This window comes from Passer domesticus, chromosome 1 (genome assembly GCF_036417665.1).
Source record: "Passer domesticus isolate bPasDom1 chromosome 1, bPasDom1.hap1, whole genome shotgun sequence".
In the NCBI taxonomy this organism is placed as follows: Eukaryota; Metazoa; Chordata; class Aves; order Passeriformes; family Passeridae; genus Passer; species Passer domesticus.
The window spans coordinates 23,185,508-23,213,405 of NC_087474.1; the positions used below are offsets into that span (position 1 = coordinate 23,185,508).

The 27,898-nt window shown below is 38.9% G+C and overlaps 2 long non-coding RNA genes across 4 annotated transcripts in view; one reads left to right on the top strand and one right to left on the bottom strand.

Moving 5' to 3' along the window:
• LOC135294676 (uncharacterized) overlaps positions 1-403 on the top strand; it is a 45,909-nt gene extending 45,506 nt beyond the window's left edge. For all 3 annotated transcript variants that reach the window (XR_010356761.1, XR_010356762.1, XR_010356773.1), the window contains one exon: positions 275-403. This is a non-coding gene — a long non-coding RNA (uncharacterized LOC135294676). The remainder of the gene's footprint in view (positions 1-274) is intronic.
• On the bottom strand, positions 21-27,898 carry LOC135294698 (uncharacterized). Its single transcript, XR_010356782.1, has 3 exons — positions 27,733-27,898; positions 4,472-4,631; positions 21-337 (listed from the first exon to the last, which is right to left on the bottom strand). It is a non-coding gene; the product is annotated as an uncharacterized LOC135294698 (long non-coding RNA).

The window sequence follows — 27,898 nt, forward strand, 5'->3', positions numbered from 1 at the left end:
AATTAAGCTATTTCCAAGTATGATTGTACCAAACTGTAATGAATTAGTTTTAGATACTCAGGATTTTCCTACTTTTGGATCAAATGACATTGAAAGGGTCAATGAAAAATGAAACAATACTTTGATGAACAAAGACTGAAGTATACAATTTCAAAATGTTTTATCCTCTTCAGTTTTATTTTTTTCTACAAATTTTTGTCAAAAAAATTCTTTCAAATGTGTTCAAGTAACTTATGAAGTAAAATGGAATCTTTTTTTGTTCCTTTTGTCCTAGAATTCGTGATTCCAAAATACTTGGTCTTCCCTGGCTTCATGGCTGATTGACATATTCCATCTGCTAAAACAAGCAAAAAACACAACTGCTTCATTTTGTGTGATGCATTTTAATACGAGCATATTGCCTGACATTGTACAATGTCTGGAGATACCAATGATATTGTTGGGTGTTAATAAAGATTGAGAGTCCAGCCATGCATTTTCTTGGTGTTTGTATTTATGACTCTGAACTCATTTATGAAATAATCCAAGAGTAAATCAGTAACAGATGATGTAACTGCAGATCCTGATTTGTTCTGTCATGTTCCTGTTGCTGGATGTCTCTCTTCCTGCAAAGACAGAAGTGTGAGCATGCTCCCCAGCTGGGGCTTTTATGGGCCAGTAAAAAAAAAATATTTGATTTTTAAAATGCACATAAGGGTCATACAAAAATATCTTGGCAATTAAACAACATTGGAATAAAAGCATTTTATTTCTTACAAACAAATAATTGTAGAGCCTGCATCACCAGCTAGTTAAAAGAATGAAATATATCTTCAAACCTTCTCCTTTTTTTTCTAAAAGTATAGATTTTGCCATTTTCTTTCTTTTTAAGGGGTCCTTATCTGTTATAGATAAAAAGAGCTGGAAGATTTTCTGCTGTGAAGATATATCCATTTTGTTTGCATGAATGCAAGAACATTTGGATCTTCTCAAGGCTACATCAAAGAGTTTATCATGTTCAGCATCAAAAAAAGGAGTGATAGAGATGCACTTTTAAGAGTAAAGCCTGTAGCTTCATTTTTGCCTTTATATTTGAATAGGACTTTCAAAAGGAGGAAAAATTACAACAAAAGACAATTTTTCACAAAAGGAAAATACTCATCTTTAAAATGACTTTTCAATTCAACTGAAAGTTAAATACATCTTTGTAAAATAAAAGATTCCAATTAGGAATAAAAAAATCCATTCAGCATTCTATGATTAATTTAAGCTTTGAAGAACGTAAGCAATGGTTTTTTTCCTTGAAACATTAGAGAATATTTCATCTTTAAAGAAAACCAAGCTTTAATTGTCTCTTAATCCAATCCATAGTCTAAATGTGACTGCAATGCTATGATACCCTGCAGTATCTATCAAAGCACCATTATCCCATGTCCTGTGCCAACTCACTGCCTTGTAAAGACTTTTTATCTTTGATACTTTTGCTTGAGAAGGTTACAGCCACTAATCTCCAAAGCCTCTTCTTTCCCAAGAGAGCCATCACACAAAATTGAGTCAAACATCTCAGAGTTTCTGGTTTTTTCTCTCAATTTCCCTTCTCATCCATCCCTGCATTTCAAAGTCCTGTCAGTAGTATGTCCATTAGTGATGGGTTAGTTTGTTGGTTCAGGCAATCAATTTCAGTTTTATTATATATTGATGTTTATAAGGAAACACTGAACAACTGATCTCAGTTGACACATGAATACTGAGTGGACAAGGCTTCTTTTTGGCCTCTGTCTCTAATACCTAATGTTGTTTGAGATCTCATGACCTTTATTAACAGCAATGTTATTGTGAACAAATTCTGCCAACTTTCTCAAAATCTGAAGGAAAGGCAGTCTTGTCTAGGGGCTAAAAGTGCTTTCCCAGTCCTGCCAATATTCATAGGCTGTGCTTGCAAATAGAAATTATAGAATTAAAAATTTGGAATTATTTGCTGGACTACCATTATATTATAGGACTTATTTTTGCAGGATATTTCAGTGGCCAAAATAACTATTGTAAGAGTTCTTTTAACACTCAGTAAGCACAATGGCTCACATTCTACTTTTAGCTTAGGAACACTTAATCCACTAGCTGGACATACCTCCAGTCTTATTGTCCATAAGCTACCACTGCTACTCACTGGTGGGAACCTAAAAGTTGAGCAGAATGACCATTGGTGTAATATTGACAAGAAAGTTATTCTATCGTGATGTTTATATCATGATGTCTGTTTATACCATCTCTTTATTTGTGTGTGGAAATAAAATAATGCTATCATTACCCTCAGATTCACTCTAATGTCTTTTCATATAAGATTAATAAGGATTAATAACATTTAACTAAAGAAATTAATTTAATTGTACTGTAAACTACAAAATCTAATGCACAGTTAAGTGTCAACTCTCCAGAGAACTGACACCACAGTGATTAATGCTATAATTTTTCTTGTTTTCCATGTCATTGGGCACAGAACTTGTCATTCATTATCTCAGATATATAACATGGTGATAAGTGGAGACAATGCATGATTCTCAGCTTGTTTCACACCTTCTGCCCTCAAATGAATCCATTTGTCTCCTCTGAAAAATCTAGATTCAATGATCTAGGTCTGAAAATCTTGTTACTATTAAGAAGCTGCAGATGAATGGCATATCATTATGTTCTTCCTGTCTGCAAAACTTTTACTAATGGAAAAGTAAAATAGCATTGATGTTTTCATTTTCCTGATTGTCTTCACTTGCATCCTGGTTTCAAGGCTGCTACTTGGTCATTAAGGTCAGCCAGGCTACAGAAAAGAGCTATGTACAATCACCCTGGCAGCCTACAAGTACTTCTAATTTCTCTATCCCACTTTTGCAGATTAAGGATATTCCTGGACACTCTGAAGAATTCCAGTGCAGACAGCTCAGCTTATATATGATGCTGTTTTATGAGGAAGCAGCCTTTTTCAGGCTTTTCTGATGCACCACCCCTAGCTCTAGACAATACTGCTGGAGCTGCAATTTCTTGAGCACCAAACCTCCAAAACAGAGAAGATGAAAATGCATACAGGTTGCAGATTAGTCCATAATTACAAATTCTTTGCAGGTTCAGATGTAGGGGTCATGCTTGCAAGTGTTTCTCTGTCTAGTCATGACAATGACATGCAGTCCCAGCACTGCATGTCATTGTCATGAACACCAAGGGGTGTGAACACCAAGGGGTCCCCCAGGAGCCCCCAGGCTTTCACTTCAAGGGCAAGGAGAATATCCACATGCTCCAGGACTCCCAAGCAGTGATTATTTGGGATGGAGGTGGAGTTTCCAAGTCACCTCACTCTCCTCTGTGCCCTGTTTGGACACGTCACAGCTCCTTTTTGCATACTATATGAGATTCCTAAAGGGTAAATCCACAACTTATTTTTCTGCCTCATAGAGACAAGGTATTTTAACAGATCCATTTTTAGTGAAAAAGTATTGTTAAGGGAATTTGGTACTTCAACTGAAGCATTTCTTGGACCTTTTCCTCTGTCCTTTAATAAATGTGAGTACTTAAGCTGGTGATCAGTCATAACCTCTGATGGTTCTGCAAAAAGATCTTCATCTATGAGGTCAACTAAAGTGATAGTTTTATACAAGAAACTCTTTTTAAGTATGCACCAAATTCTCAGCAGGAATTACAGCTTATTATGAAAGGTTAATATCTCTCTGAATAGGGAGCTGGCTTTGTGTCAAATTACTTCTTGCAGAGTTTCAGATTGCCAAATACCTGCTACACAAGGATGGGCTTCTGTCAAATCCAACATGGCAGTTTATTTAGGAGAAAAAATCACTTGCAAAAACATTTATTAATATAAAGCAGAAAAACCTAAAGATGTGCTGTATATGTTCCAAACTAGTAAACTCGATGGTTGTCCATTAGGCTTAAGTGTACCCAAGATAGTACAGAAGACTGCAGTTGCATCTCCATCTGTCTTGTGTTCCTTAGGATTCCACAAAATCTAGCTTGGAACATATTTTTGGCACATAATACTGAGAGGAGAATAAAACTACCAGTAATTGCTCGATGTTTGTACCTCCACCCTCTGTCCTAACATTGCTGTCACAGCTGTAGCAAGACACAGTATGAGCACATCCTGTAGGGACACCAGTCTGGCAAGAATTGCACATGCTTCATAAACAGTTCCAGAGAGTAGTAAAAATTATGTAGCACTGTATTTGGCAAGAAAGAGTGTCGTGGTTTAACTGCAGCTGGGAACTAAGCACCAGACATCTGCTTCAACCTTCCCCAGGCTGCATGGGGGCAAGACATTTGGAAGGGGAAAAGGGACAAAACTCTTGAGTTAAGAGGAGTTTGTAATAATAACAACAATAACAATAACAGTGATGAATATATAAACAAAACCAACAATAACAATAATTAAAAGGAAGAGAGCAGCGATGAATAAAACTTAAGAAAGGCAAGTGATGAAAATTAAAATAATTACCACCAACTGATGGATGCCCAGCCAGTGCCTGAGCAGTGAACTCCTGAACAACCTTCTCCTGGCTTTATGTACTGATCATGATGCCATATGGTCTGGAATGTGGTCAGTTCAGGTCAGACTGTGTCCCCTCCCAGCTCCTTGTGTACCCCCAGCCTCCTGCCTGGTGGGGTGGTGTGAGAAGCAGAAAAGACCTTGACTCTGTTAAGTGCTGGTCAGCAATAATAAAAGCATCCCTGAATTACCAATATTGTGTCCAGCAAAAATCCAAAACATAATCCCAAAACAGCTACTGTGAAGAAAATTACTTCTACCATAGCGAAAAACAGTGCAAAGAGTTGCCCAACAGGCTTAATCAGTTCAGGTACATGCAACAGATTTCCTGAGGTCTTGTATTTTTGAAATCCAAAAATGAACTTCTTATGTGGATTGTAAGCATTTTTATTTAGCCATTGAACCTAATTTCATCTTTCATCAAAAATTACAGGCATGAGGAGAAGACTATTGACCACATTTTACTACCCTCATTTAGGCTGAGTACTGGTTTATCCCACTTTTTTCCTCATTTGTCTTTACTGACTTGCCCAAGAAATAAGTGAATGAGCCCACGGCACTGCTGTGCAAGCAGACAGAGTGAGACTCAAAATCAGGAATAAGTTTACAGATGGAGCTGTTAGGTATAACATGCTATTTCTTCATAAGGCCAGATTTATTTTTTTCAATGAGCAGCATTGCAACATCTTGGTACTTTTAAATATGATCTCACCTCCTCCTTCCCTAGCACAAATATATTATTAATAAATTGATTGTAAAACATAAACCCTGTTCTTTTTCATGCATGTTTGCCTGTTCTGCTTGTTACACATAAAGCCCATGGCTCCTACTTAGCTATATTCATGCAGTGAAGATCAATAATGACATCAATTGCCAAAAGACATACACCCATCCAGAATGAACAAATACTTGAATTTTTTTGGCAAGCCCTGTAAGAAGCATTTATCTTTTCTCTGTACTTCCTCCCTAAAAATGTGGATGAATTCTGTGCAAAGATAATGACAAAATTAGTTGGAAAATGCCATTACATCTTACATCTAGTGATCCTTGCTCTTTAACTCAGCTCGCAGTGCTTTGTGTTTGCACAGTACAATCAAAAAGAGGAGTTTTGAGACATTATCCTTCTAACTTTTCCCATCTGTCTTAGACACATGCAAAAAATCTTCCCTTGGAGCCTCTAATAACTTAAAGCACCATTTCAAGCCAGTGATAATTGCTGCGTGGTCCCTCACTGCACCCAAATCACACGTTCAGAATGATAATCACTGCACTTCTGCCTGCATGTCATATTACAGCCAGGTTCCTACAGAGAAAGTCCTCCCTGTTTGTCAAGAAAATAGATCTAGGTTATGCTTTCTGTGAAAAAGTAGGAGTGAAAGTGGTGGGAGAACAATGCAGAGGACAGAATAAGTTTTTAAGTGTTTTTTTGCAGTGGTACAGGTGTGTGTATTAAGCCTCAGACATATCCTGACATGACCAACTCATCCCAGGCTCAAATATGGCTTTTCTCAGAGCAGAGCCATCAGTGCATCGGAATCTGGCCTTAATAATAATTTTAAACTTTTAAGACCCGTGATGGTAAGGTTATAAAGACCAGCCATGGAAACTTGCTTTAAATTAAATATAGAGATTTATGACTAAAAAATTGCACCGTCACATCACTGGTAATGTATCTTCTTTGTTCCTCATTTAAGAAAACCTTATAAATTCTAACTGTCAACTTTTTTCTGTATACAACATCTGAGAGATCAATATCTGGAAAGTTTCACAAGTCTGGATAAATGCATGAAACCCAGAGTATTTCTATTAGATTTCGCACTTATACAGAAACAGGTACCCAAGCAATTAAATCAACCATTTAGTGTGCCACAGTTTTATACTTTTTTAAAAAAATATTTTAAGGGCTGCTTTTTTGTTTCATTGCTACAAATGGGTTAACAAGGCTGGCCAAGCATCTTGTGTCAGTTCTCTGAAGGCAGCTCTGCTAGTTCATGTCCCTTTCTAAGGCCCTCAGCATGGCAATCCACTTGCTGTTTCCAGCCAAAGCAATTCTGCAACACACTTGTCTAGCCACAGACCAACTGTGAAGAGCAGAATGAATCCTCATCATTCATGGAGGTGAGTCTGAGGAACAAACTTCAGTGGTCTGGCTTGTTTTGGTGACTGATTATTCAGAAGTCATTGCATCATGACAAAGTAGTTCTTTCTTTCAGATATAAGACCACCCAGAAGTGATTGCTATCCACAACTGAGAACTGGAAAGAAAGCAGTGGGTTTCAGATAAACAAGCCTCCTCTGCTGCCCTGAACATCCTGACTCAGTGATGAGGGATGGTAAAAGAGCTCTTATTTAGAGGTAATGTCTGAAAACTTCCAGAAACCTTGAAGGATTTTTCAAGCTAATACACAGATATAAATCTTGGAGACATTTTTTATGTTCTGTAAATAAATGCAAGAAATCCATTCTTTCAGAGAGGAAAAATGTAGCTTGCCTTTTACTTTTTGGTGGGTTTTTTGTTTCTCTTCTTTTTTTTTCTCACAGTAGGGTGATTAATGCCTGCTGGTGATCCTGTGGTAATATCTCTGTGCCAGCAGCAAGATGATAAAGGTGAAGTCAGACATGGACAGACAAATAGACCCATCTACATTCTCTGCTCTCTCCATGTGTCACACAGCCGTGTGAGGCACCTTACCTGCCAGCACACCTTCCCACCAGCATTAGGGTTATACAACATGACTACCCCATGTCAAACTCTACCACTTTTCTAGTCAAAGATACTTTGCTTAATCATTTTACACATTTTAAAGCAGCTTATAAACCATTATATTGACCTCTTTCATGCAGATATTAGAAGAGCAAACTAGAGTGAAACAACAGAAGGATGGAGAAGACAAGCTCCAGGACTGGATCCTGCTCATAACCAGGGATGGGAGAAGTGCTGAACAGCTGAGACTCACTGCAGTTTCAGCTGCTGCTTAAACAGCTGAAAGAGTGATGAAGAGCTATTGAAAAATGGGAGCTGCTCAAGCAGCTGCAATCCTTGTGCAGGGGGGGACTGAGAGAATAATTTATCCTGTGGATCCACAGCTGCCTTCAGAAGACTTAACCTCTAGGAGCATCCTTCCACAAATGCCATTCCCTGTTAGGAAATGGTCTGGAGGCAGAGCAGCTCTTCACAGCTTGGGCACTGATCCACAGCTCCATGGGCAAGAGATAAGATTGGCAGGAGGATGGCAAGAGGATGGCAGGAGCAGCAAAGAGGACACTGTAGGACTGGCTGGGGTATTAAACAGCATGACAGGTTCTTTGACTGATGAAAAGCTTTCTCTCAAAACTGATTTTGATGTGAAATTAAGTTTTCAGCAAAACAGTGTTTTTGTAAGTACTGCCTGTGTTCCACAGGCAGCTTTGATTTATTTATTGCTTGAAAGATCTACTTAGAAGTTTCCATTTTTGTAGCTAAAAATATGCCTAGAATCTTACTTTCTGGGTGTTTTAACTGAAAAATATATTTTCCACTAGGAAAAAGACCCAAAAAACTTTCTAACTTTTTTCTGCTGTTTACTTATCTTCTATTTTACAACACAGAAAAATATATATGTGTGCTTTTCAAGGTATCTATAAGCATAGATAAAATAAATGCAAAATAGGATAAACAGAGTTTACCTTACTTAATAATAACAAAGTACTTCTGCAAGAAAAAAAAAAGTCTTCCTTAGATCCTATTAAATGCAATGAAATTGCCAGCCACTCTGTTACCTCTAATGGTTTGGATCACTTTTCTCAATAATATACTTCACATTTTCCCTTAACCTTTAGACAGCTGAATTTCCCTCTGACTTTACTTTTCAAGAGTTACTTAGATGCTGGATAGAAAGACTGCAGTTTTCTCTTCTAAATGCTTCCATATATAGAAAACAAATCCATCAAATATGATCTGCTTTCTCTCACTGTCTAACTATAAATTATTTTTAATTTTTTGACTTTTTATTTATTTACTATCAGGAGACCCAGGAGTTTTGAAGTCCTTTATCCACAAAGCAGGAGTGTATTCCCATGGACAAGGTGCACAGATGCTGCTGGCCAGGCTCTTGCTGCGAGTTATCAAGGCTTGGAGCACTCAGGCTGGGTTGCAGCAGTTTTGATTTTCAGCAACAGAGTGATGAGGAGACGAGCCTGTAATTTAGAAGTATTTCTGTACTGAAGAATGATTTCACCTTTTTTCCCACTTTTTTCATATTTACTCAATTTTTTCATAACTTTTCCTGCCTCCCACATCATCACTTCCCCATTCTGACGCTTTCTTTGATAGCTCTGCTTCTCCAGCCATGCCTACAAATGCCTCCATAAACTTTTCTCTCTCCCTCATCACAAAGGGCTCCAGGCTGCAGCCAGCACAAATTACAAAGCCAAGGAAAAGACACAGTAAGAGCTCCATTTTTTCATGCAGGAAATCTAACAGAAATGTGATATCTAATCACAATAGGGCAGAAATATTGCTTGAAACATGTTCAAACCTGATGCAGGGAAAACAACAGACTAGATGCATCCCTTCAGTCTTAAAAGCAATCCCAAGATTCCCCCCTAGCACATCTCAGCTCAGTGTTCCCCAATTCCCTGTTCCAAAAGTTTAGAATCCTACTGTCTGTACTATGAGCCTTGGTTTACAAACAGCACTTCTGTGATCTCAACCTGTAAGTGGCTTGGGGGAAAAAAAAACATCAGAAACAAGCTTTTCTAACTGAAGAGACTTATTCTTCTCTGGCTTCCTATTTTGGGGCGCAAAGCAGTGTGGCACTCTTTGCTATGTGTTTTTTTCTATATTTTATATAATCTGAGAAAATATAAAGGTAACAATGAAGGCAGCAGTCACACTGCCTCTGATACAGCAAAGAAACAAAAATCCAGCATACTACTGAAAAATTACAAAAACTGTGGCTCAAGGGAAAAATACTCTGAAAACCAGCTCTTTAGATGGAACGAAAGGTCCTGCAGGAATTGCCCAGTGAACACCAAGTGGCATCCAGGGAATTAAATTTCCCTCTCTGGCACAACAAAGGCACATTATGTGCTTTGTCCAGGCTTTCCTTTCAGTAAAATTCATACCAGCATCAGCCCTAGGATAAATCCTGGTCTGGTCTCTCTGTGGAAACATTTTCTTTGAAAGTTAGTACTGTAAATTTACTCCAGCAGTTGAAACTTGGCTTTGCAACCTGTGCTGGATAACTTTCACCCATAGTTATTGTCCCATACTTTTTTTTATTTTCTGCCCACCGAGCTCCTGCTTCAGCCAGCACCAGGGAGAGTAGAAAAAACAATAAAATTAGGAGATGTCCCCAGTGCCTTTAGGTGGCCTAAGAGCAGGAGATGGCATTGCAGGAAATGGATGTGTGTCCCTCCTCTGCCAGATGAGCAGCAGGCAGAGCTCAATGCTGCAGAGGTACAGGGGTGGAGTCAGGAATCAAACTGCCTCCCCACAGATCTGGATATTGGGAAAAAAAGAAACTGGTTCCTCAGGAGGGAAGAAGATATACCACATCCAGTTTTACATGCTTTTTGAGAAACTGAGTTGTATTTTTTGTTGGAAATTTAGACACCCATTATATTTTCCATCTTTTTGGGCTTGTTTTTTCTACGCAGTTTCTCATCAAAGAATGTCCTCTGTGTCTGTTGCTGTCTTCTTTTTTTCCTCTAATGGAAAGCTGTTCTGAACTCTCAGCTAAGATGGGGATAATAAATACCTCCAAATGATCATTCTTTTCTTAGGTGCAGGTGGGAGCTCAGTGTACCAGCACACAGTGTCTCCTAATAATTTTATGCTGTGTGTACTGTATTCACATTTTAAAAAAAAGCTGGGATAATGATCTTCAGTGCCGTTTGTGGGATCAGTCCTAAAACCTGGAAAAATACATGTATTTGCACATCTCATAGTACTGATTTGATTATTCTGTTAAATCAGAGCTGCTAACCTTGTGCTGCACCTGTACACTTGGACCCTGGATTACCACCAGGAATATAAGAAGAAATGGGAAATGGAATCCTTAAAGTTAGTTATAAGGCTGGTTTTAAATAAATGACACTCTCTAATACTATTTGAACATGATACAAGAACATCTCTGCATTGACTTAAAAAACAATGAAAGACCCAGGAATACTGTTTCAATACTGGTTTATTCTTGCCATAATACAAAGTTGGAAGCACAATGTTTCACTCCATACAAACAGATGATTTGTAGCATTTTATTGTGGTATCTGGGTTTTAGCTGGGATAGAGTCAACTTCTTCTCAGTATCTGTTACAGTGCTGTGTTTTGGATTTGGAATGAGAATGGTATTGATAGCACACTGATGTTTTGGTTTTCTGGTAACCTGTGGGGGGTTTTTTTTTGGTGTTTTTTTTTGTTTGTTTTGTTTGGGGTTTTTTTGTTTGTTTGTTTTTTGTTTGTTTGTTTGTTTGGGGTTTTTTGGGTTGGTTTTTTTTTTTTTTTTTTTGTGTCTCATGCACTGCCGGTGAGGAAGTGTGGAAAAGAAACTGAGACAGAGTGTAGCTGGGACAGGTGACCTGAGCTGGTCAAAGGGATATTCCATTCCATGGAAAGTCATGCCCAGTATATAACCTGGAGGGAGTTGCCTGGAAAGGTGACTGATCTGGGCTCAGGAAGGGGTGTCTGGCATCGGTGAGAGATTGCATTGTGCATCACTTGTTTCTCTTTTTATTACCATTATTATTATTTTAAATCACCATTATTACCATATTTTATTTTATTTTATTTTATTTTGTTATATTGCTTTTATCTCAACATACAAGTTGAGTTACTTTAAATCTCCTCCCCATTTCACCAGGGGGAGAGAGAAAGGAAGTGAGTAGCTACATGGTGCTTATTTTTCACCTGGGCTTGAAACCACAACATATGGTTAAATGAAATTACACCAAAAGAAATCTTCTTTTTGCAGATACTTATGATCTATGATTCTGTCTAGTGAATGTGATGATTTAGATTTGTATCATGGTTTGAATTTTAAAAAAATCTATCATAAAATCATAGTATTAAAGACTAGGGATTCTTTGCATCTCTCAAAACTTTTGCACTTTCTTTCCTGTTAAAGACATATTTCTCTGTCATGTTTATCTGAGAAAAATGCAAAATCTTCATTGCACTTTGATCTCAGTTTTGTCCTAATGCTCTTCAAGTCTTTGCTTTGCCTTCCCAGGATTTCCAAAGCGGCACCTATGTTTGCAGAAAGCTGCATGTTTTGGGAGTTGTACTGTAACTGTACTACTCTTTCCAGCAGTAGCATTAGTATATTGTCCTATGTCTCCAAAATGGGACAGATGCAATTCCACATTTTGTACTCTTATTTCGTACTCCAAACAGTTATACCATTCTGAAAAATGCGCAAAGTTTTAAACATACTTCCATTTTAGCTCATATATTAAAAAAATATAACATTAGAACAATCTAAGTATTTTTTTTGTCTCTAGTAATGGCAAAATGAAAACAGCTAATTTGTAGAAGATATATTTTTCCAGAACATATATTTCATATATAGCCTCACTAAAAGGGATGTGATGATAAAGAATACCAACAAGAGGATACTATGGAACATAAAGAGCACTAAGGTGAGGGAGTTGTTCTTTTCCTTTTACTCTTTCCAACAACAGTCTCATTGCCTGCTTTCGTTGTCTTGGAATGCTTTTTAAAACCTCTAAATCATGGGAAAAAATGGTCATATTCTTTCCCATGTCTGATAATTCAGTGGCAACATTATCAAAACCTGGTGTTTTGTTGTTCCTGAGCTCCTGATTGCCTCTTGAATCACTTCAAAATTTAATCCATCCACAAATAGCTCATGTGTCTGGGAGACATCTTTTTATTCACTATCTCCCTGTAGTGGACACCTAAAAGTACTTTTCCATGCTCTTCTGTAATTGAGTTTTTTATAATGAAAAGGATTCCTTATTTGTTCCTTATCAGACATAAACGTGGTTAATATCCTCTCTTCCATGCATTGATACCCTTTTAAAATGTGTTTCTTTTCCTAATTCATTTTTTTTCCCAAGTCATGGAAGTATTGTCTTTCTGCTTGCACTGCTGACCTCATGAGTTTCCTTCTGGCTTCAGTTTCTCATCTAGAGTTCAGTTCTGATTCTGAAGGCTCCAACATTGCTCTATGTCAATCTCAGCTGTTTTCCTGCAATCTTTATCCAACAATCCTTTTTTCATTATTTTTGAATTTGTTCTTACTATCTTTTCCAATGTTTTCTTTTCCATCTTCTTTTAGGGGTCTCAGCTGGTATCAGTTTTCTCATAACCGTCCCCAAATTTTTGGAAGACTCCAAACACTTTTAACTTCTAACCAGTATTCCTCTCCTTATTCTGGATTCTTCAAAGAATTTGTATTTTCTTCTGTGTCTCATCTGCTTTGTTTCATTTTGCTCAACTCTTGGTTGGAGGCAATAATTTTTCTGCAGTACAGAGAGCTCACCTGCACCCAGCTCCCCATCTCTGTGTCTTTAACATTCTCATCTGGACCCTACAAACCTTCCTCCCCTTCCTTAGGGTATCAATCATCCAGGAAAACACTGGCAATTTAAATAAATTTACCTTTAGTTCTTCAGAGAACCAATCTGGTATTTTATGATCAGTGAGCTTCATCACAATGACACAAATGTTTCCTGATGCCTTCCCTTAAACCACAGACAGGAGTGCAGAGAGAACAGCAAAGCCAGTTGCTGCCGACACCATAGCATTCACCAGTCATCCAAGTCCCATTTCATTCTCTGCACTTACCTCTTCACTGCAAAAAAGTGCCAAAATCCAGCTTCGAGAGGTTTGTTTCCTAGTCCTATTCATTATTTCACAGCTGAGATAATCACAACTAAGAGATTCCTGGTTTATGTAAAGCCAAAATGCTGCATGTTCATATTCTCCTGTATTATTTCCACAGCTCAGATTATTCAGCACAAAAAAAAAAAAAAAAGGTATATTAAGGTTTTGGTATTTTTTTCCATTTTAAATTTTCCTAGTGAATGGACCAACAATATGCACAACAACCAATTTGCAGGAAGAATTTCCTTAGGCTAATCATTATTCTTCTGTATATCTCACCTGGATAACTTTGGGTGTACCTGTGTAATCCAAAATATAGGGAATAGGTACTAGTAAAAAAAAGTCTAAGGACTGTTTTAAACATTGGCTAGCACATGATTTTGCACAATACTTTGTCCTATTTACTAACTGAAGAATTAATTCGCTCTGTAACTGAATGTATTAAAATTCTAATCATACAAAAGTCAGCAAAATGTAAATAGGCAAACAACTAAGACAGCTGAAAGAGGAAGGGCAAGCAAATTTAAAGCAAATAATAAAAAAATACTTCACATTTATTAATTTTGTGTAAACAAAATTTAACCTAAAATGCATCACTTTGAACGTTATTTAAAGTCAGACTGAGTGTGTGACTCTGCCTAAATCACAATAACTGAAAGAATTGTGCCCACTTATGATGCTGAACTTGCATATTGAAGTTAATGGAAGCCTCCATATTGAGTTTATTAAATATTATGTTTAAGACAAACATGATGATGATCTGCACACTTGCACACAGTGAGGCTTTGGAGGAAGCCTCCCAAGGAAGGTGAGTTCCACATGCCATGGCAGAGGGGACAGTGATCTCTGTACCTAAGAGCTTGTGGTGTTTGACCACTGCAGATTGATCCTGCTGATTCCTCCACAGCTCCCAAGGGTGCAAGGGAATCAGAGGCACAGTGCCTCACCTGCCTTGTTTTGTGTTCTAACAGGGTTCCCATGGGAAGAGACGCTGAACGGTATCTTGGCCCACCCTTCCAACTTCTCTAAACGTGTAAGATACAACAGTTAATAGCCAAGAAAACAAAGGCTTGCACTTGAGATCTATGCAGAAAAAAAAAAAAAAGACTAAAAGCCAGGTTCTGGCCAAAGAACACCACAGGATGAAGCACGCATGTGTCGAGGCATGAGGGCAGCAAACACATCATCTCTTGCATTGCAGTATTCTACGCCAAATCCTGCAAACCACAGAAGTTGTCCAAGCCTCCTTTGGGAGTTGCTGCTGCAGTCTGTGGGATATTTGCCATACCCAAACCATCTTCAGCCAAGCCTTCAGCTGGGTGGGGAGCAGTGGAACCACCCCGAGGTGGGCTGGGAGGAGGTGGCTGGGGAGGCTGGGTGGACTCTGGGCCCCACTGCCCTCGGAGCCACCTTTCTGTGCTGACACCTGGATGGGGGGCTGGCCCTTCCAGCCCACAGCTTGTGGCCAGCATGAGGAAGAGTGGCACAGGGGAAAAAGCCCTGCAAAACTTCCAAACACCCCTTCTTTGGCCCTGGAAAGTCCTTCTTATTTTTCTAACTAGAAGAAGCTCATATTACTCAGAAGGATGGTTGCTTAGAAGAGGGATATATCCTCTAAAAAGCAGTTTGTGGACTAGATGAGCCTATTTCTTTGCAGAAGACTTTTCTCAGAAGAATTAAGTATAGCTGATGGGATATCCTGGGAATTCTGTCTGATTGGGGAACAGTTTGCGTGGTAAACTTACACAGTTATCTTTTTCTAGCGCACTTTCAGGGTGACGCTCCAAGTTTAGGACTGGAAACTTTGTATTTATGAAATTAAAAATTACAAAGTGTCTTTTTTCCCCCTCCCCTTTTGAAATAATCTAGACCTAGGAAGCAGATTTTGAGAATTTGTGCTAATATAGCGATTTGAAGGGACTGCACCAAAGAGACTGAGTGCTGAAGACCCCCTCTCCCAGAGCAGAGGATATCCTTCACTCCTCAGCATCAGAGAAAGCTCTACCTAACTATCTGATTTTACACTACTGTGAGGAAGTCACAGGAAAATAAACAAAAAAACATCCCTGGATTTATTTATTTCTAGTAAAGCTTATATTTTGCTGTGTATCATTCTTGCCCAGACACAGGCCTTAAGTGTAAACACTGTCCTTAAGGCAGCATTAACTAAAACTAAAATAGGAAAACATTTTAAAATATACTTTAAAAATACTCTTCCCTAGAGATGGTGATTCCTGAAAGCATTACCTGCAAGATACAGGAAATATTCACTTTTCATTAGGTTCTACTAGGTTCCTTACTCATATAAAGTCATGCTTGGGAAAATATTCTTTCCAAAGAAAATTAATAAATGCTATCCTAAGAATGTCTCTTTTCTATAGACATACAGAAGACTCTATTTCTAGTGGTGGAATACACAATTTTCAATAATGTATTGTAAGATCAGAAGGAGGTAAGGTAAATATTTTCATGGATGTCTGTAATTATGCTTCAAATTTTGTGTTTAGCTTTCCAGACCTTAAACTTTAAGATCCTAAAATAGAAACACATTAAGCAAAATATGGTCTTTATCATTAATTAAAACACCACAGTATTAGAAATGAGCATTTTTGTGGCTTTCTATCCATTTCCTGAATTAGACAAAAAATTGAGTATTATGGTAATATTTATTTCAGGCAATGGGCAGAAAAATGATCTATTCTTAAAGCAGATTGGGTAAAGTCCAGAATGTTTGATTTCCAGCTGACTGTAATAACACTCCAAAAGGCCAGTGATTTGGATAAACACTGGGATCTTAATATTTATTTTCCATATAGCCTCATCCACAGGTCTTTCAATGTCAGAATTACCTCAATGAACATGAAACTTCTTGTTTTGATGCATAGACATTAACAATTCATATTGTTCAATTTCTATCAGTATCTTTCCTGGTAAGTCAAACTCAAAGATTACCCTATATATTAAACTGCAGGCTAGAACACTCAGTGTCAATGCAGCCAGCTCACCAGCAGGTCATGGGTCCCTTGTGCTTAGGTGATAACAAATCCATGTGCGGTCCAGGCTATGTGCTGGCAGAGACAAACCTCTCATTCTGCTCCTCAGCTACTTCCCCTCAGGCTTTTGTCTGTCTTTTTCCATTTGGACAGTAACCTCTTCATTGCAGGGTCCCTGCTTCAGCCCCGCTTTGCCTGCTGCCAGGAAGAAGGAATCCCAGTCCCAGGATGGGTCTCTAGGTGCTGCTGTAGCACAAATAATGATACATGCTGCTGCAAATATTTTTCCAGATATTAAATCTGTACCAGGACTGCCTGATGTCTGTGGCTCCTTAGAAAGAGATGGACAGAAATACCATATTTTCAGTTGACTGTGATTCTCACACTGCAGGACTGGTGTCCAACACGTGCTGTATCCCACCAGTGTGACCAGCTTCCTTCACCTGTACTGGGGCATGAGGAGGATCTGCCTGCCCCAGAACCTGCAGCCCACATTTGAGGACATTAATGCTTTGACCAAACAGAAGCATGGCATGTATATGCCCCGTTTAGACTAGTGTATGAGGAATTTTGGCCAAAATATGACCTCTCCTTGCACTTATTTCCATTCCTTTGAAACTGTCAGAACCCATTGAAATTGCTATCAGAGGAGAAAAAAAGGAAGTTATTTCCATCAGCATGCCACACATTTGTGTCCTCAGCTGTGTCAGCAGGGGTGTTGAGCAGTGACCTTGCAAGACTGGAGTGTGATAAACAAACCAGCCACTAATTCCGACCAACAGGAGGAGGAAGGTCAACTGCTTCCAGTACTGCTTCTAGCTTTGCTTACAACATGCACATCCAGCATCGGTTAGTTAGCACTAGTCCAGAACTAGTTAGATCTAGTGCTGTCCACATCACAATTGTAAAAGTGCTGATATAATTCAGCTCTGCTGCAAGGCATTACCTCCCATGACTTTGGGATTAATGCAGCTGCAAATTTGTCTAGCTTCACTACGACATTATTTTTATTTTTGATATTACACATATATTGTATAATAATATTACATAATAATTTTTATAATATTTGGATATTATTATTTTGATATTTTGGAACTGGAGAAATAAAAGCAACAGATAGGCAAGTACAGTGACAGAAGGACACAGTGTGACCCTAACTGGGAAGGGAAAATAAGATATTTGGTTGCCAGTTGCGCACTTCCTTCCCCCTACCTTTTAATGGAGTTAAACCATCTCACATCTCTTTGTAGAAGTACTTTGAGAACAATGGAGTGAAATGGCATACAAATATCTGTAGTATCACTATTATAATTCTTGCTATAATGGCTGTGGTTGCTACAGTACAAAAAAAAAGCATTTTGCTTTCCTATAACACCATGAGCACATGTCCTCTGGTAGTCTCATTATACACATAGAATTCTTCAGACTTCAATGAGGGCTTTGGTCCATGTCCCTGCACTTGATGGCCTCCCATGTCTTTTGAGAGCTTTCACTTGGGAAAAGAATTTATATTTTCAGTATCCAAGCCATGTCTCTTATATCTTAAGCTCATGCAGAGGTCTGTCCTCCTCCTTGACTTTTCTCCTGCTTTATCAAAACCAGTGAGGTTAGATGTCTTGGCTGTTTGCATTGCATCTCAATTGCTCCCTGTCCATGTCCTTCTAGTCATTAAATGTCCCAATAATCTGGTTAATTTGGATATTGTCAGCTGCATGTCATTTGATCAAATCTCCATTCCAGAGTGCTTGTAAGACTTTCTTTTCTGCAAACCAAGATTTCGTTTCCAGTTTGGAAAGGAAGTTTGATTTTAGTCCTTTGCATTGCACATCATTTCCGTCCGGTCCATTTTCTTGTAGTCATTAAAATCCCCCAATTTTTTTTTTCAATTGCAATTACTTTGATCATATTACCATTCTCGAATGTTTGTAAGTCCTTCTTTTCTCTTTCCAGGATTTCAGTAGGGATCAATTTTGGCAAGCTGTGGTCTGTGTCCCTGAAGTTGGTGAAATCCCATGCCTTCTGATGCCTTTCACTTTGGCGAAGATTTTTTTTTTCAGCATCCATATCATGTCACTCCTATCTTGCCCAGAGAGTCCTATCTTCCCTCCTTGATTTTCTTCCCCTGCTTTTACAACATTGGTGGAGTTAGTTCTGGCACCTTTTGGTCCTTTGCATTACACCACATGTCCTCTTAGAGCTTTTTCTTGTAGTCACTAAATGTGCCAATTTTGCATTTCATTTGATAATATCTTCTTTCCAGAGTGTGTCTAAGTCTTCCTTTTCTCTTCTGTAGGATTTCTTTTTCTTTTCCAGATAGATTGCACATTTCTGATCCTGCTCCTCTTTGATGTCTGGCCATTTGTTGGCTCCTTATCACATTGTTAAAATTATATGTTTTATACTATTAATCTAAGGAGACATTCATAAACAAATACCTGAATTTTATCAAAATACCTGAAATTGATTATGGCTACTGCATACACATTTTAACAGCCAGGTTGAGTTCGATTCGTATGATATGTATGTTCTTGTTCATAAAATTAAAATTTAATGAGTTTTTTGTGTTTTTAGGTTCACACAGAAAATTAAATCACTGTCATACAAAAAGTGGTCAGTGAAAATCAGTGATGACTGGAGGTACTTTCTGCTTCTTCATATTTAGTCCAGACTCCTGATAGCTTCTGGGCAGACTGTGGAATTTTTCAAATGATCATGAGAGCAATGAATTTGTTTAAATACCTCTGAAGTCAAAACTCACAATAAGAATTTTTATAGCTTTGGATGGGGCACAAAAAATAAAGTACTAAAATGTTTTAAAAACTAACAAACAGCTGCAAAGTAATAAATGAATGAACATACAAATAAAAAAATGGAGTGGGGAAAGACCACCCAAAACAAGTGACAGGTTATTATCAGGGAAGAAAGAATTTTGCTTTTAAACTATTTTGTCCTGATATAAAAAACTCATGGTCATACAGCCACCAGAAATCCATTTTTACAGTCTAATTTTCGGTGCAATTTTAGGCGTTAAAATCCAAAGTGAAAACCAGAAGATTTGAGGGAATATTTGTAGCTGGGTTCAATTTTGGAGGATTCTCAAGAGCAAGAAAATTGACCTACTGGAACAATTCATTGTTCAGCGTGTTTTCATACCTCATTTATAGTGAGGACTAGCTACATTCTGAGGGGAATACAGGAACAGGAACTCATGTAAATAATTACCAAATAATCCGCCCACATATTTATTGCCAGCTTATTACCCTTTCATACATTCACCTGCTTAGAGAATCAGTATGATATTTACCCCATGTCCCCAGATTTTAAAGTTTTATGCAACCAAAAAATCCAATGCTTTCCAGAATTTCAAGTCCAGTTTAAATTGTATTTAGTTCTTGCCTCTGTTACTACTTTGCAACAGTGAGTGCTTGTAGTTGAAAAAGCATTAAATCCATTTCCATGTATGTGGATCTTATATATTTTGCCTTGCTTGAACGACTCCTCAGCCTGGAGTTGAGTAAGGCAGGAGACCACCTTTCCTTTGCCCTCTCTAAGGCACTGCCAGACCTGGAGGTACTGAGTGCTGGGACCTTTGTAGCCCTGTCTGTGCAGCCCAGGCTCTGGCTGCCCTGGAGCCTGGCTTGCCCATTGGTGAGTGACCAATGACACTGGCCATGCACTGTGCCCAGAAGCACTGATGGGGTAAGAGTGCCAGCCTGGTGCCCCCAGTCGGCCCATGCTGCCTCTTCTGACACACTGGTGGATTCAGGGATCTCTTGTCCTCTCCCATGGAGAGTAAATCCAGCGCAGAGTTGGCAGCGCCCACGTACTCAGTTGCAAACCTCGGCATACCAATACTTAACTCCTCCTGACTTGGAAGGTACTTTTTTTCTCTGACCTCTTGCATGAAAGCACCCTATTATCTGTTCAACTGTTCTTGGTGCTTCCTTGGCTTTCAGTGAGGTTATAATCCTGTAAAGGGTGAAATTCTCAATGACTGCAAGGAAGTCTACAGGGAACATGCAAAGTGTTTTGGGGAGAAGGTGGGAAATAAATACAAACTAGTGTGTTAGCATGACAAACAGTGGTCCTAGTTTTAATAACAATTCACTTTTTATTCTCTGCAACTAAGATGACACTGCTGTTTCTCATTTTTAATTAATAGAAGAAAATATAATCAGAATATTTATTCTCTCCATGCATAGTTCTGATTATAAACAGCTACAGAAGAAAAGGAAACAAATCAGACCTCTTCAACCCTCTGAATCTGAAAAGCATGTTCATCTACAAGTGTTCATTCTTCTCACCTGTCACTCCAAGGTAGATATCAAGTAAGTGCGGGTCACTCTAAGGTAGATATCAAGTGCTGGTATTTACTCAGCTCACTGACCCTGGAAAAGCTGTCCAAAAATTGGTAGAAGTCCCTTTCTTCACTGATTCCAAAAGCTATGGTCAGTCCCAAAACTGTCTATTAATTACAGTGATCAGAGAAGTGACAAACTCCAAAGACCTGCTGTGCTCACAAAGTTGGCTTTGCAATCACACCTACATTTGTGGAAGCTAATACCACAACTATTATGCTAATGTGTGGAAGGAGAGACTCATGAGAGGTGTCCTGGGATCTATGCCATGCTCAGAGCTGTACTTATTCATGAAGCACCTCAACTGCCTTTGAACTCTCTTTGGCCTTTAACACAAAGCAAGTGTGCAGCATAATTAACAATTCAGCCTTGGCACAGGCACAGAAGTTGATCAGAATGAATAGCAAAAGCATCTGTATGGTGAGTCAGATCGCTTCAGCCCCTCACCTCTTCATGGCAGGGGAGCCCATTCCTTTGAACTTCTTTCCCAGTGATTTTACTGGCATGTTAAATTCTTCATCAATTAAGCTAAGTAATAATAGAATGTTGTGGAGTCATATGCCTAAAGCGGCATCAGGAAGATGAATTGATCATTCATGGATTTTAATCCTTGGTTTTCCTTATTGATTTAATTTTAAATAAATGTGAACTGTTAAGTGAACAGTCAGTGTGGCAGAGCAAGAGAAGAGAAGCACACTCAGCTCTGAAAGTGTAGAGGAAGCACAAAAGAAATCAAGAACTGACACATTAGATCTGCAGAGGCTGCATTTCAGTGTACTTAGAGAAGAACACCTAAGTAGAAATCTGTCTGGAGGCTGACCTGTCCTGTTTGGGCTGTGTTGATGAAAGCACTGACTTTTGTTTCCTGTTTGGGTTATTTTAGCAAGTTACCTGAGGCTTTCAAGTTCTGTCTTTTTCCCATTTAGCAACACGTTTCCTAGTCAATAGGAATCACCAAGCTCCGTTATAACCAGTTACATCTGTGCATCTCAGTAGGTTCTAGCTAATACATAAGCCCCAGCAACTTCCTGCACCAGTGATTTTTATTAGTATGGGGAATGCTACATCTGAGGAGAGGCAGAGGAGCAGCTGGAGCAGTATCAGGCTCTGCAGCCTTGCAGGAGGTGCTGCAGCCATGAAGAGGCTTCACCTTGATGCCTGCAGTGCTGAGAACCTTTAGAGAGACACTGAGTGTGAAATGGGATTTTCTTGTGTCCCAGGGAGGAAAAAGATTTTTCTATGACAGCCAATGTGTGCAGAAACCCTCTTAACTACCCTCATAACAGAAATGTTGTTTCATGACATGTTTTCACAGCAAACACTACTTGCTTATTCACTATCACACTCAACCCTTGCTACATTACATACTTGGCACCTTTTATGATTTATCTACCTCTGCAGCTCCTGTACTGGTCCCCATTGACTAAAGTGATATAGGTAGTAGAGGGTAATAGCAGCACACCAAACAATGGATATTAATCTCATATACTGAAAAAGCCTTTTTCTTAACAGGATGTGGAAAAAGAGACAGTGAGGCCCCATCTCTTCACCTAAAGGAACAGATAGTAAACTGAATATAAGGAAAAGAGGATCTGGAAAGTGAGAAAGATGAAGGGAGCCATAAACCAAATTTTTGCCTTTTATGGATAAAAACATTACAAAACCTCTAGCTTTACTGAGATTTCTCTGGGTCCTGTGCTATAGAAAATGTTGGTTTAGTGGTTGCTCATGGGATTTTTTAACAGAGCATCTTGAAAGGACAGTGGCTGATGGAGAGCAGTAGTGATGGGATGGCCCAGTTGCCATGCACAGTATAGGGTTCCATAGCTGGGTTTCCAGAGGCAAGCTGGATTCAGCTCATGGTGGGGAAAATGTCAGGCACTCTTTCCCCCACCCCAGCACATCTTCTGCTGTAGGATTTTACATAGGAGGAGATGACCAAGACCTTGTGGCTTTTCCTGTTGTGGTATGAACACCCTTGACAAAAGGAAGTGGTTGGTTTGTCTAGACAGATCTCAGGAGATAGAACATGTAAGAAGCCCAGGCTTTTAACCCATTGTGAGGATTGCACCCAGCATCAAGTTTAGAATTTTTATTAGAGCAAAGGCTGGAAACCTTTGACTCTGTTCACTTGATATGGCAAAGATTTCTGTAAGTCCTGCAGCAATACGTTACTAAATGGTCATTTATATCAACAAAGATTTTATAGTAATAGTTCTCTGATTATTCTGTTTTTTTCATGATTATTACAACATAAGGATTCAAACACAGACACTGTGCATTTAACTCTTTCCTTTCTGTGCCCTGCATTTTTCAGCATCCTGCACATGTGAGGACATTCCTTCACAATATTATGCCACTGTGCCCTTTCTAAGACTACTGATACAAGAGTGTCAGCATCATTGTATCTTTAAATTTGTATTTATTGTGGGCAATACTAAAAATCTTGGCTGTATATTTAAAATAATTTTTTGTTTTAAAATATATGTTATCTATGTGTGTATATATATTCACATGTTTCTAATAACACCTAGTTACTAGTAATGGTTGAGAAAATATCTGCTTTTATAAGAAAATTAAAGATTTTTCCTGCCTTTTTAAATTCTAGAAATAAGTCTTCTCACATTAACACAATGTAAAAAAGCTGAAAGATCCATGAGGTCATTTAAAATATAACTTCCTAGACACTATTCAGAGAACTAGCATAGATACTCTTCTTGTAAAAAGAATCCCTAATCTACTATAGTCTTCTTTAGCGTTTCAGTGCTTCTATAAGAAAGCGAGGCTAATATCACAATGCTTCTAAGTTATTAAAACTGAGATTAAATTGTGGTTCAGGGAGGTTTCTTTAGGAAAAAAAAAGAAAGAAAGAATATTTTTATCAGATTTGTGATTCCAAAGCAATACTGGTTACCTTTTTTTGTGGGCTTATACTTCACATCTCTGTGTCTGCATTTCATTAATTGAGAGAAAAAAGGCACTGCTACCTGTCTCTCTGATACCAGGAGCAAAACAGTGAGTCCATCTCAGAAATTTCCCTGTGTCCTTGATGATAACACTGCTGTCCCCAGAACTTTAGGATATTCTCTGTGTCAAGAATGCATCTGAAGTCTGTCCTCAGGGCTCACACTGGAAGGGGAATACTGCTGATGGAAAATTCCTATTGAATCATTAGCAAATATCTCTCTTTCCTCAAATAATTTTTATTCTGACATACCCCAGTTATGGATGAGTCAACCCCAGTATAATCCTAGGCCAAATCCTAGGCCAATTTCCACGCCTAGTAATCCTATGCCAAAACCAAAGACTTTTTAATTCCCTTTACAGCTGTGTGGATAACTGAAACAGTTGAGCTAGATTTGTATGTGCAGATGTTGAATAAATCTAAGAGCAAGAGAATATTTTGCCTCTTACTTTGGTACCAGTAAAGGAGCTGCTGAGATGGAAGTGATGTATGTCCAGCAGTCCCCAGGGTGCCACAAAGAGCTCTGGGGTGGTCCATGAGGCTGATGTTCCTGAGGATGAGAGCTTAAGTTGCCTCCCCAAAAAAAGGTAAAGCAGAAGAGTTAAATCTGGCATGTCACTCATTGAGACATTTTCTCATATTTCTTAATAGAAGTGGAGTTTAGGTCCCCCTTGGGTAGAAACAGGGATAGGGTGGAAGTTCCCTCTCTACTAAGCAGCTCTCTCATGGCTCAGTCAGAATCTCCTGCACAAGGGGTTCCAGGTCTGACCCTGGTAAAAGGGTGTGTTTTGCTCAGCCAAGTGAGCAGCAGATCAGCTGGAGCCCTGAAAGTCACTCACCATGAAAACCAAATGCTCTAGAGATGAATTGATCCTCTTGGGCACAGCAGGATGTCACACCAGAACTGCTGCCCACGGTGTCCAACGATGTCACCCAGAGGCTGGGTTCTCAGGGCAATGTCATACAAAGGTAACTCTCCCTTGGGTGAGATACTTTTACCTGCAGAGCATGGGCTCCCCAGGTGCCCTTTGCAGACCCCTACAGCCCATTTGGAAGGGGATGGACATTCCATCTTTGCCCCAGGACCAGCCCCACTGGGCCGAAGCTCCAGACACCCACATCCTTCTGTGCATCTCAGTGTCCTGCAGCTGCTCCCTACCTTGCAGATCATGGTGAATTCTTCTCTCTCCTTTCAGAGCTCTCGGTCTTTCTCTTGCTCACTCTCTCCCTCTTTATGAGGGTGTTATCTGGGTGTTTTTTCAGTCTCCAGAAGGAGCTTGTTTATAAACATTCTTCATGGCAGCCGTGTGACTTGAGACATCCAACAAATGTGAAATGGAACAGAAGAAACAGGAGCACTCATAGAATTTGAAAGAAAACCATGTCTTCAGGCAGAGCTCAAGCTAGGCCTGCCAGACAAAGTGCTTCCCAGCATGGAGAAAGATTTTAGCATTTGACTCCTGCTCATCAACAGACCAACAACCTCCAGTTTTACTATGCCTATCAGTTGCTCCTAGTGGTTCATCTTCAGTGTGAAATCTTACTGACTGCAGCTAGAAAAAAAGCAATGGATTTTCTATATCCATCCAGACAGGGATCTCTGTAGAGAGTATTAGGTGGCTTCTTAAACCTACTTCTTCCTGCTTGAATGTATTCTGTGTACTGCTACTTCTTTGAGAGGTAGAAGGGCAGCTGAGGAAATCATTCTGGGGACAAAACTTGAAAATTATCTATTTTACTCTAATGGTTCAATAGCAGACTAGTGGTATGAAAGCCTGGGAATTAGAGCTAATACCCTCACACATCTCTGACTCCCTTGGCTCCTGGCGTGCATTGATGTAAGGGGAAGAGAATAAAAACCCAGCTACTCTCCATTTCAGTGACGCCATATCTAATCACAAATAGCACATATCAGAGGCACAGACAAGCCTTGGGGATATGATGATCAGTCACCTGGTAAAACATAATGACTCACACAAGGCTGTACTTGGAGTCTTTCTCCTGCTTAGACCATTGCATATTCTGAGCATTTCTGTAATACATGTGAGATCTGATTTCCCTTACTCCTTACAAAGTTTTTCCACCTCCCAGTAGTGAGTCTGTCCAGACATCACTCTTTGCTATCCTCCTGAATCAAACTGAAGACATCTCCTACTACATTTCCTGAACACATACAGTTGAGCAGATGACCAGGTGAAGTCAATTCACACAGTGAAACTATTATGAAACTCTGAAACTTTTTATACAATGGATGATCATCCTTGTACCAAAGGGATGGGAGGAAGAATTTTCCCTTTTGTTAACACTGTGAGTAAGTATGACTGCAAAGATTGGCATGAAAATTACCCCATTTGTAGCCCCTGGGATACAAATGGCATCAAGCTATTACTTTCAGAATGCTGCACTTTGACCTGTATACCTTCCTGTGTAATGACTACTTTATTTTAACAAGTCAGGTGTCAATAATAGTTCCCAGAATTCACTAAAGATGGAGAAATTATAGCATTTAACAAATCCCGTTCATTATTTTGGGAGGCTACTTTTAAAAACATAATTTTCTTTTGCCTTCATTTTCTGATGTGTCCTTCCACCTTCTGCCAGGGACACCCCAACTCTCAGGCATTCAGTTTCTCAGTGACTTTCAAGACTTATATCCATATTAGCACCTCATTCCTGCCTTTCTTCTCTAGGATATGGCCTTTATCATTCTGCCTTTTTTTTTCCTTCTTTTTTTTTCTGCCAGGGATCTTCTGGGAAATAGATTGGGGATTGATCTCGTTAAGTTCATTTTTTTAATAGTTCTAACTCCTAACTTGGTTTCCAGCACCAATCAGCCATGCAGGTCAAGGGAGTATGTGGTGTGGCAGTAGGAACAAAGCACCTGGGAAGAAATGAGAGTACCCAGGGTAGAGAAGAGCCAAGAACTTCTGACTTTGTCACTAGGTGCAAAAACTAAAGAGTCAAATCTGGGATTTGTGCCTGTATTGACAGAAAGAAATTAGGTTTTGCTCTCAGAAATGCAAGAGCCTGGAGTTGTTTCTATAATGAATGAACTGCTAAACTCCAGAGGATGTATAACGCACAGCTAAATATTTTGGACATGGAGGAGACAGTAGGAAAGACATTTCAGATTAGTTTTTAGCCAGTATTGTTTAAGACAAGAGAATAAACTGACCTGTTTTTCAAAGGAAGTGTTCCAGAGCTTCTAGGGAAGAATAGGTTTTGTTTGTCAGGGAAAACAAGTATTTTATATAGATTTTCATAAAATTACTTTCTTTTAATGATGATGATTGTCCATGAGTCTGTACATAATTGCACATGAGGCATGGTAATGAAAAGTTTAACCTTTCATCCAACATTGCAGATTTACTAAGTGATTTAATCTTTCTAGGAAAGGGGGATGATTCGTATGTATTTGTATATATACATTATTTGACATGGAAGTGCCAAGCACTTTTCACCTGCCTAGGAGTTCCACAAAGCACCTTTGTGTCCATCCTGAAAAATAAATCTTATTTAGATTTTGACATTCAGGATCAATTTCCCACTAAAATCTTGGGGTTTTACCTGTAAAGTGCAAAATTCCAAATATGAAAAAAATTAACTTGAAGAGAGATGTCTTTGTTCTGTTATTTTCTTGCTAACTGCAAAAAATAAAAGTGCAACTCTATTCTAAAGTCCAGAAAAAATACACTATTAAGGGAAAGTTAATGTGCATATGAAATAGGTTAAACTCTTAAATTATGCATGACTTGCAAATGGAAATGGATGCATTTTATTTTAAGCAAGACAATGCTGCTCTTTTTTTTCCCCAAAAACCCCACCACCACATTGTTCAGAGCAATACTGCTGTAGATTGGCATCTGACTTTACATAGGACAATTAATTTATAAAATCTAAGCCTGTCTCTTGAGAGATTATTGGAACAACGCAGTAGATATCAACAGCTTGAATGCAGCCCTGTTAGCAAAAATCAGTATTGTACAGTCTGAAAGGTGCAGTAAGCTGTGAATTAATGAGTGACCTACAGAAGAGAGAGACTTTCATTTCTCAGTTTTCCTTACCTCAAAGAAAAGTTACAGGAGTCTGCTCATTTGATTCATGGAAAATTGGCTTAGTGGCTTCCTGATCTGCTCCCTTCCTTCCTCTGCTACTTTCAACTTGCCTCAGGCTGGTAGTTAAAAGCCTTGTGCAAACACAGAGGTTGGGTTAGGCTGTGCTATCAAAACA